Genomic DNA, 9462 nt, shown 5'->3' on the forward strand with positions numbered 1-9462 from the left:
TACTATTGCTTCTGTAACAAATTACCACAATCTTAGTTGTTTAAAACAAGAAAAATTTATTATAGTCTTGTAGGAGAGAAGTTGGACACAGGCCTCACTGGGCTAAAATCAAGGTATTGGGAGGTCTGTGTTTTTTCCTATAGTATCTAGAGGAGAATCCATTTCCTTGTATTTTCTAGTTTCTAGAAGCCACCCAGATTCATTGTTTTGTGGTATCCTTTCTCCATCTTTAAAGCAAAAAAAGATGGTATCTTTCTGACCCTTCCTCCATAGTTGCATCTCCTTCTCACCCTAGCTAAGAAAGGGCTTTGATTTTAAGGACTCAATGTGATTACATTACCCACACAGATAATCCCTTTATCTCAGGATTGGTAACTGTACTAATATCTGCTGAGTCCCTTTTGCCATGGAAGATAACATATTTACAGGTTGCAGGGGTTAGGGTGTGGACATCTTTGGGGGAGGGGCATTATTCTGTCTAGTTATTCATCTCCTTCAATACTTGCTCATATATCACCTTTTCAGTGAGGTCTTTCCTGATCATCCTGTTTAAATCCACCACGACCACCACCACCACCACAGTATTTCCCTTCTTACTTTCTATTTGGTTTTTTTATAACACTAGTCACCATCTATTAATAATTTAGTTTCTTTTCCTTTCCCATTATCAGACTGTAAGCTGTGTTGTATCAGGAAAGTTTATCTGTTTGTTTCACTGCTGTACCCCCAACATCTAGAGCAGTGCCTTTCATATGGTATAGCTTTAATAGATACTTGTTGAGTGAATGGATGAAAGAGTAAGGATAAAAACACAATGACCCAACCTTGTTTTTATTATAAACTTTCCAAATCAAGGGATGAAATACATTTTGAGCCAAAATTCTCATGGATCCATTATAGAATACATAAACTTCTTTCTGTTGGACTTTACTCACCATATATTAAGTAATGGAGTTTGCAGAATTTTAACGTGTAATGAATAGTAGATCCTCACCACTTATGATAGTGCCTGATTCATAACAGGGAATAGATCTCATTTGATCTAATATGATCTATATTACTTTTATAACTTTATCAAGTTAGAATGATTCCCTCTATTTCTACTTTTCTGAGTTTTTATTATGAATAAGTATCACATTTTGTCAAATGCTTTTTCTGTATTAGTTGATATGATCAGGTGATTTAAGTTTTTTCGCCTGTTAATATGGTAGATAACATTTATTGATTTTCATATGTTGAGCCAGTCTTGTATCCTTGAAATAAATCTTACTTGTTCAAGGTATGTAATTATTTTTATATATATTGCCATGTTCTGTTTCCTAATATTTTAAGAATTTTTGCCTATATATTCATGAGGGGTATTTGTCTATACTTTTCATTTTTGTATTTGTCTTATTTCAGAGTCAGAATAATAGTGGCTTCACAGAATAAGTTGAAAAGTGTCCCTCCTCTTCTGTTTCCTGGGAGAGATTGTAGAGAACCTCTGGCCAAGGAACTAAGGCAAGAATGGGAAATAAAAGACATATAAATTGAAAAGCCCCTATTTGCAGATGACATGATCTATGTAGAAAATACAAGGAATTTGCAAAGAACTTCTAGACAATATGGAGTTCAGTAAGTTTATAGAATATAAAACAAACATCAAAATATTAATTATGTTTCTATGTACTAGCAATTAAAGTGTAGAAACCAAAATTAAATAAACAATTCCATCTATTATCACTCAAAAAGTGAACTATGTATAAATTTAATAAAATGTGTAGAACTTCCATGATGAAAACTATAAAACACTGATGAAAGGAATCAGAAATTTAAGGTGGAGAAATGTACCATCCATGGGTTGAAAGACTCAATGTACTAAACCAGAGTACACATTTCAGTTCTCCCCAAATTCACATACAGGTTTGTATAAATATCTCAGCAAGATTTTTTAAATAGATACAGATAAAATTATTCTAATTTATGTGGAAAAGCAAAGGAACTAGAATAGCTTAAAACTATTTATTTTTTTAAAGAGTAAAGTGAAAAGAATAACTCTGAGTTTAAGAATGATGTTCTACTACAGAAACAATGAGGATGTAGTGGTACTGGTAAAAGGAGGCAAATGGGAAAAATAAAGAACTTAGACCCATATGAATAAAGTGAATTGTTTCTTTTTCTAAACATGCAAAAACAATTCAATGGGGGAAGAATAACCTTTTTAGTAAGTGGTGTTAGAGCAACTGGATATCCATAAGCAAAAAAAAAAAAGGAACCTTGACCTAAGCCTCACATGTTATCCAAATACTAACTTAAGATGGTTAAGACATTTAAATGTAAAATGTTAAACTATAAGCATTTTGAAGATAAAATAGGAGAAAAATCTATGGTACCTAGGACTTGGTGAAGATTTCTTAAATAAGACACCAAAATGCATGACTCATTAAAATTTGTTTTTGATAAATTAGACTTTATCAAAATTAGGAATTTTTGCTCTGAAAACTTAATTATAAGTAAAAAAAGACAAGCCACAAAATGGGAGAAAATATTTGCAAGCCATATATATGACAAAGGACTCAAATTTTTTAGAACTTGCAAAAGTCAATATGAAAAGCATATATACCATGACAAGCACACGACCAGGAGTTTAGTATCACTAGCCATTAGGGGAGTGAAAATTTAGCTCATCATGATTAGCTGAAATAAGAAATAGTGACGATACAAAATCTACATTTGGCAAGGATGTGGAGAAAGTAGATCTGTCATCTATTGCTGTGGTAATGTAAATGATACAGACACTCTAGAAAAGTTTGGCAGTTTCTTAAAAAAACTAATGTACATTTACCATACAATCCGGCAGTTATACTCCTCAGCATTTATTGCAGTATGGAAATTTATGTCTATACAAAAACCTGTACATGTTGTTTATAGCAGCTTTATTTGTAATAGCCCCAAACTAGAAACATCCAAACTGTCCCTTGATAGGTGATAGTTAGACAGACTGTTGTACCTCTGTGGAATATTACTCAGTTATACAAGGGAATAAATACACAACAACTTGAAGGAATCTGAAGGACATGATAATGATTGAAAAAAGTCAGTCTTAAGAGATCACATCCCACATAACTGGAAAAAGCCAGTTTCAAGAGATCACATCCCAAACAATTCCACTTATATAAATTATTGAAATGACAAAATTACAGAGATGGAAAACAGATTAGTAGCTCTCAGGGGGTAGGGTTGGTTTTGAGCAGAGTGACCATAAAGGAATAGCAGAAAGGAGATCTTTATGGTGGTGCAACATTTCTGTACCTTGATTGTGGTGGTAGTGATTTGTATACATGTGATAAAATGACATAGAACATACACACACATTGTACTAATGTCCAATTCCGGAATATAATGTAATGTTGTAATTATGTAAGATGTAACCAGTGGGGAAGCTGGTTGAAGGGTACGTGGGCCTTCCCTATACTACCTTTGCAGTTTCTTATTTACCTATAATTATTTCAAAATAAAAGGTAAAACAGTACATGTTTTATTTCAACTAATCTCATAGTAAACCAAAGAAAATACAGGTGCCAGATGTGCTTTTAGGAGATGTGGTGCCAATTATTTTTATAATTATGTTTAATTGAGATAATAAATAATATGTGAAATCACATAATATTAAGATTAAACACTTTAAAGCATACAACTCATCGGCATTTAATACATTTACAGTGTGGTACCAACATCACCACTGTTCAAGTTCAAAACATTTCATCATCCTGAAAGGAGACCCCATACTTAGGAAGCAATCACTCTCTACACTCCCCTACTTACAGCCCCTGGAAAACCACTATTTTTCCTTCTGCCTCTACTGTTGATTTACCTTTTTGGAATATTTCATGTAATTGCAGTCATACATTATATAATTTCTTGTGTCTGACTTCTTTCACTTATCATGTTTTCAAGTTCATCCATGTTGTAGTATGTATCAGTACTTCATTCCTTTTTATAGTTGAGTAATATTCTAAGAATGCACCACAGTTTTATTCATGCATCTGTTGATGAACTTTCAGGTTGTTTCCATCCTTCAACTATTGTGAATAGTGCTACTGTAGACAAATGGTTCCAGTTTGATGTAAGAAAATAGTTATTCCTGAAGTTCATGGTTTCCTTGTGGAAAATGTAGAATCCAGGTAGATTATACAACCATAGGGTACAAAACCAGTAACTCTAAAACCTCTGTATTTTATTTGAGCAGAATGACTTGTCACTGCTATTTTCCTGGTTATTCCCTCATCTCAGATGAAAAATCAGATACTGGAGCAGTTAGAGATAACAACATAGACAATGACTGCTTGTTTGGGGAGGAATAAATAAGAACACTTAATGAGAACACAGACAAATGTATCATAACATTAGTTGTAAATTAATTAGAGAAGAGTCAGCATTGGGCTCATGAGTGATCAAGACATAAATATTGTATTCTTTAGGCTTTACAAATATAAATTTAGGCAATAAGTTACTTAAAAAAAAAAACAATATGAACCAAGGAGGTGCTTAATCTCTTCAGCCCAAATTTTTTAATATGTGGTCACCTTTGTGTCCTTAAATGCTACAGAAATTAAATGTAGAACACTTGGAAGTCACTCAGGTCATTGTTTTATAGTCCTAGAATTAAATAACTGTCTAGAAATGTTTTTAGGTGTATCTCCAAGTAAGTTTATTTCTTTGTATGGCACCAGTCCAGCTCTTGTCACAGCATTTCTTGTTAACTTTTTCAATTAAGTGATTGTAACAATGGTTACACATTAGAACCTCCTGATGTATTTTCTTTTTTCTTTTTTTATTGAAGTATAATTGATATATAGTTTTATATTAATTCAAGTATACAATGCAGTGGTTCAACAGTTGCCTATATTATTAAATAGTCACCCAAACTAATGCAGTTACTGTCAACATAGAAAAATGTTACAGAATCATTATCTATATTGTCCATGCTGGTCTACTGTCTCTGTGACCAAATTATATTAAAGTTGAGAACTTTTGTGCACCTTTATCCACCTCACCCTACCCAGTCACCCACCCACCCAGCCACCCACCCAGCCTTCTGCCATGGTAACCACTTGTCACTTCTCAGTGTCTATGAGTCTACTGCTGTACTGTTAGTTGTTTTGCTTTGTTTTTATATTCCACAAATAAATGGAATCATGTGGTATTTGTCTTTTTCTGCTGGGCTTATTTTACATAGCATAATACCGTCTCGGTACTTCCATGTTGTCACAAATGTCAGGATTTCTTTCCTTTTTATGGCTGAATGATATTCCATTGTGTGTATGTACCATATCTTCTTTATCCATTCAGCTACTGATGGACGCATAGGTTGCTTCTATACTTGGCTATTGTAAGTAAACATGGTGGTGCATATACCTTTTCAAATCAGGGGTTTTATTTTCTTTGGGTAAATTCCTAGAAGTGGATCTACTGTTTCAAATGGTATTTCTATTGTTAGTGTTTTGTGGAACCTCTATACTGCTTTCCATAGTGGTTTTACCAATTGACATTCCCATCAACAGTGTAGGAAGGTTACCATTTCTCCACATCCTCGCCAACACTTGTTATTTCTTGCCTTTTGAATACTGGCCATTCTAACTGATGTGAAGTGATAACTCATTGTGGTTTTGATTTGCATTTCCCTGATGATTAGCCATGCAGAGCATCTTTTCATGTTCCTGTTAGCCATCTGTATTTCTTCTTTGGCAAAATGTCTGTTCTGATCCTCTGCTCATTTTTAATTGGGTTATTTAGGTATTTTTTGGTGTTGATTCAAAGAGTCCTTTATGTATTTTAGATGTTAACCCATTATCGGATAAATGGTTTACAAATATATTCTCACATGCTGTAGGTTGCCTTTTTATTCTGCTGATAGTGTCCTTTGCTGTATGGAAGCTTTTTAGTTTGATATTGTCCCACTTGTTCATTTTTCATTTTGTTTTCCTTGCCTGAGGAGATGTGTCCAGGAAAAACTTGTCATGCTTATGTTCAAGAGATTTTTGTCTGTGTTTTCTTCTAAGAGTTTTATGGTTTCATGTTTTACATTTAGGTCTTTAATTCATTTCAAGTTTACTTTTGTGTATGGAATTAGACAGTAACCCAGTTTCATTCTCTTGTGTGTATCTGCCCAGTTTTCCCAACACCAGTTATTGAAGAGACTTTCTATTCCCCAGTGTATATTCATGGCTCCCTTATCATATATTAATTGACCATATATATGGGTTTATATCAGGGCTTTCTATTCTGTTCCATTGATCTGTGGGTCTGTTCTTGTGTCAGTACCATACCATTTTGATTATTTTAGCTTTGTAGTAGAAATCAGGTAGCATAATACCCCCAGGTTTGTTCTTCTTTCTCAGTATTCCTTTGACTATTAGGGTTTTTTGTGTTTCCATATGAATTTTAGAGCTGTTTGTTTTAGTTCATTGAAAACTACTGTTGGTATTTTGATAGGGACTGCATTGAATCTGTAAGTTGTTTTGGGCAGAATGACCATTTTGACAATATTAATTCTCCCTATGTATGAACATGGGATGGATTTCCATTATTTGTGTCTTCTTTAATTTCTCTCCTGAGTGTCTTATAGTTTTCAGAATACAGGTCTTTCACTTATTTGGTTAGGTTGGTTAGTATTTTATTCTTTATGATTCAATTGCAAATGGAATTGTTTACCTGGTATCTCTATCCCCTAGTTTTCTGTTAGTATATAGGAATGCAACAGATTTCTGTGTCTTAATTTTGTATCCTGCAACTTTGCTGAATCCAGTTATTAGTTCTTATAGCTTTTTTTTTTGGTGAAGTCTTTCGGGTTTTCTATATATACTATCATGTCATCCGCAACAGTGACAGTTTTATTTCTTCCTTACCAATTTGGATGCATTTTATCTCTTTATCTTGTCTGATTGCCATGGTAGGATCTCCAGTACTATGTTGAATAAAAGTGGTGAAAGTGGACATCCTTGTCAAAGAAATCCTTGACATTCTGGATTTTAGAGGAAAAACTTTTAGCTTTTCATCAAGTGTGATGTGTGCTGTGGGTTTTCCATATATGGCCTTTATTATGTTGAGGTATGTATCCTCTATACCAGTTTTGTTGAGAGTTTTTATTATGAATGGATGTTGAATTTTGTCAAATGTTCTTTCAACACCTATTGGAATGACCATGTAATTTTTGTCCTTTTTGTTACTGTGGTGTGTGTTGATTGATTTACAAATATTACACCATCTTGCAACACTGTAATTAATCTCACTTGGTCATGAAATATGATCCTTTTGATGTATTTTTGAATTTGGTTTGCTACTATTTTGTTCTGGATTTTTGCATCTATGTTCATCAAGGATATTGGTGTATAATTTTCTATTTTTATGGTGTCTTTGTGTGTGGTTTTAGTATTAGAGTGATGTTGGCTTTGTAGAATGAGTTTGGAAGTATTCCTTTCTCTTCTTTTTGGAATACTTGAAGAAGGATGGGCATTAGCTCTTTAAATGTTTGGTAGTATTCAACTGTGAGGTCATCTGGTGCTGGAATTTTATTTGCTGGGAGTTTTTTTTATAACCTATTGAATTTTTTTACTGGTAATTAGTCTTAGATTTTCTGTTTCTTCCTGGGTCAGTCTTGGAAGGTTGAATTTTTCTAGGATTTTGCACATTTCTTCAGGGTTATCCAATTTATTGGCATATAATTTTTCATAGAATTCTCTAATTCTAATAATTCTTTGTATTTCTGTGGTATCCTTTGTGACTATTCCTTCTTCATTTATGATTTTGTTTATTTGTGTACACTGTCTTTTTTGTTGATAAGTCTGGCTAGGGGTTTGTCTGTTTTGTGTATCTTCTTGGGGAATGAGCTCTTGGTTTCATTCATTTTTTTCTACTGGTTTATTCCTATCTCTTTCATTTATTTATACTCTTATCTTTATTAAGACCCCCTTCTACTAACTTGGGTTTCATTTGTTCTTTTTCTAGTTCTTAATTGTGAGTTTAGACTGTTTGTTTGGGGTTGTTCTTGCTTCTTGCGATAGGCCTGTATTGCTATGTACTTCCCTGTTAGAAACATTTTTGTGGCATCCCACAAATATTGGACTGTTGTATATTTGTTTGCATTTGTCTCCATATATTATATGTCTCCATATATATTATTTGATTTCTGTTTTGATTTGTTCATTGATCCAGTGATTATTTAGACACATGTCATTAATTCCCATGTGCTTGTGGGGTTTTGTGGTCTTTGTGTAGTTTATTTATAGTTTCATACCATTGTGATCTGAGAAGTTGCTTTATACAATTTCAGTCTTTTTGAATTTATTGAGGGTCATTTTTTGGCCTCCTTTCTGGAGAACATTGCATGTACAGTTGAGACAAATATGTATCCTGATATTTTGGGTGGAATGGGTCTGTAAATATCTGTTAAGTCCATCTGATCTAATGTGTTAGTCAGTGCTGTTTTCTTTTTTCTTTTTTGTCTGGTAGATCTGGCCATTTAAGTAGGTGGCCTGTTAAATTCCCCTAATATGAATGAGTACAGTTTATTCTCTCCTTTAATTCTGTTAGTATTTGTTTTAGATTTTTATGTGCCTTTCTGTTGTATTCATATATATTTATAACTGTTATATCCTCTTGTTGAACTGACCACTTTATCATTAGGTAATGTGCTTCTTTGCCTCTCGTTATTTTCTTCATTTTGAAATCTATTTTGTCTGATATAAGTACTGCTACTCTTGCTTTTCTCTCCCTGTTATTTGCATGAACTACCTTTTCCCATCCCTTCACTTTCAGTCTGTATGTCTTTGAGTCAGAAATGAGTCTCTTGCTGACAGTGTATAGGTCTTGTTTCTTTATCCATCCTTCCACCCTATGTCTTTTGGTTGGTGCATTCAGTCCATATACATTTAAGGTAATTATTGATAGGTATGTACTTATTGCCATTTTATTAATTGTTTTCTTGTTTGTTTTTTAGTTCTTCTCCATTCCTTTCTTCCTCCTTTATACTTTTATTATTTAAAAGTTATCTTTAGTGTTGTGATTAAATTTCTTTTCTTTTTTTTTTTTTTATATATCTGTAGGCTTTTTGTTTGTGGTTACCATAAGGTTTATGGATAAAATTGGAGTGCTTCACATATTTGCATTTCATCCTTGCACAGGGGCCATGCTAATCTCTGTATCATTCCAATTTTATTATATATGCTGCCTAAGCAAGGACCTGATGTATTTTCTAAAGCACCATCATCTATACTGCACCCCAGATCAAAACTGAATCAGAATGTTTAGGGACAGTCCCAAGCATGTTATTTATGTAACATTCTCATGTGATCCTAGGGTGCTGCTGGGGTAACAGAGTGGTGAATCAGCTAGTGATTCTTAAACTTGGATAAGCGTTAGAATTAACCTGCAATGTTTGTTAAGAACAAGAAGCTTTTAAAAGCTTGTTAAAAGGAAATTCAG

General features: G+C 33.4%; 1 pseudogene; it reads right to left on the reverse strand.

Annotated features, from left to right (window-relative positions):
- Window positions 1–9116: 9116 nt before the first annotated feature.
- On the reverse strand, window positions 9117–9216 carry LOC118907647 (U6 spliceosomal RNA; annotated as a pseudogene).
- Between the last annotated feature and the right edge of the window lie 246 nt (window positions 9217–9462).

Source organism: Manis pentadactyla, chromosome 3, assembly GCF_030020395.1.
Source record: "Manis pentadactyla isolate mManPen7 chromosome 3, mManPen7.hap1, whole genome shotgun sequence".
In the NCBI taxonomy this organism is placed as follows: Eukaryota; Metazoa; Chordata; class Mammalia; order Pholidota; family Manidae; genus Manis; species Manis pentadactyla.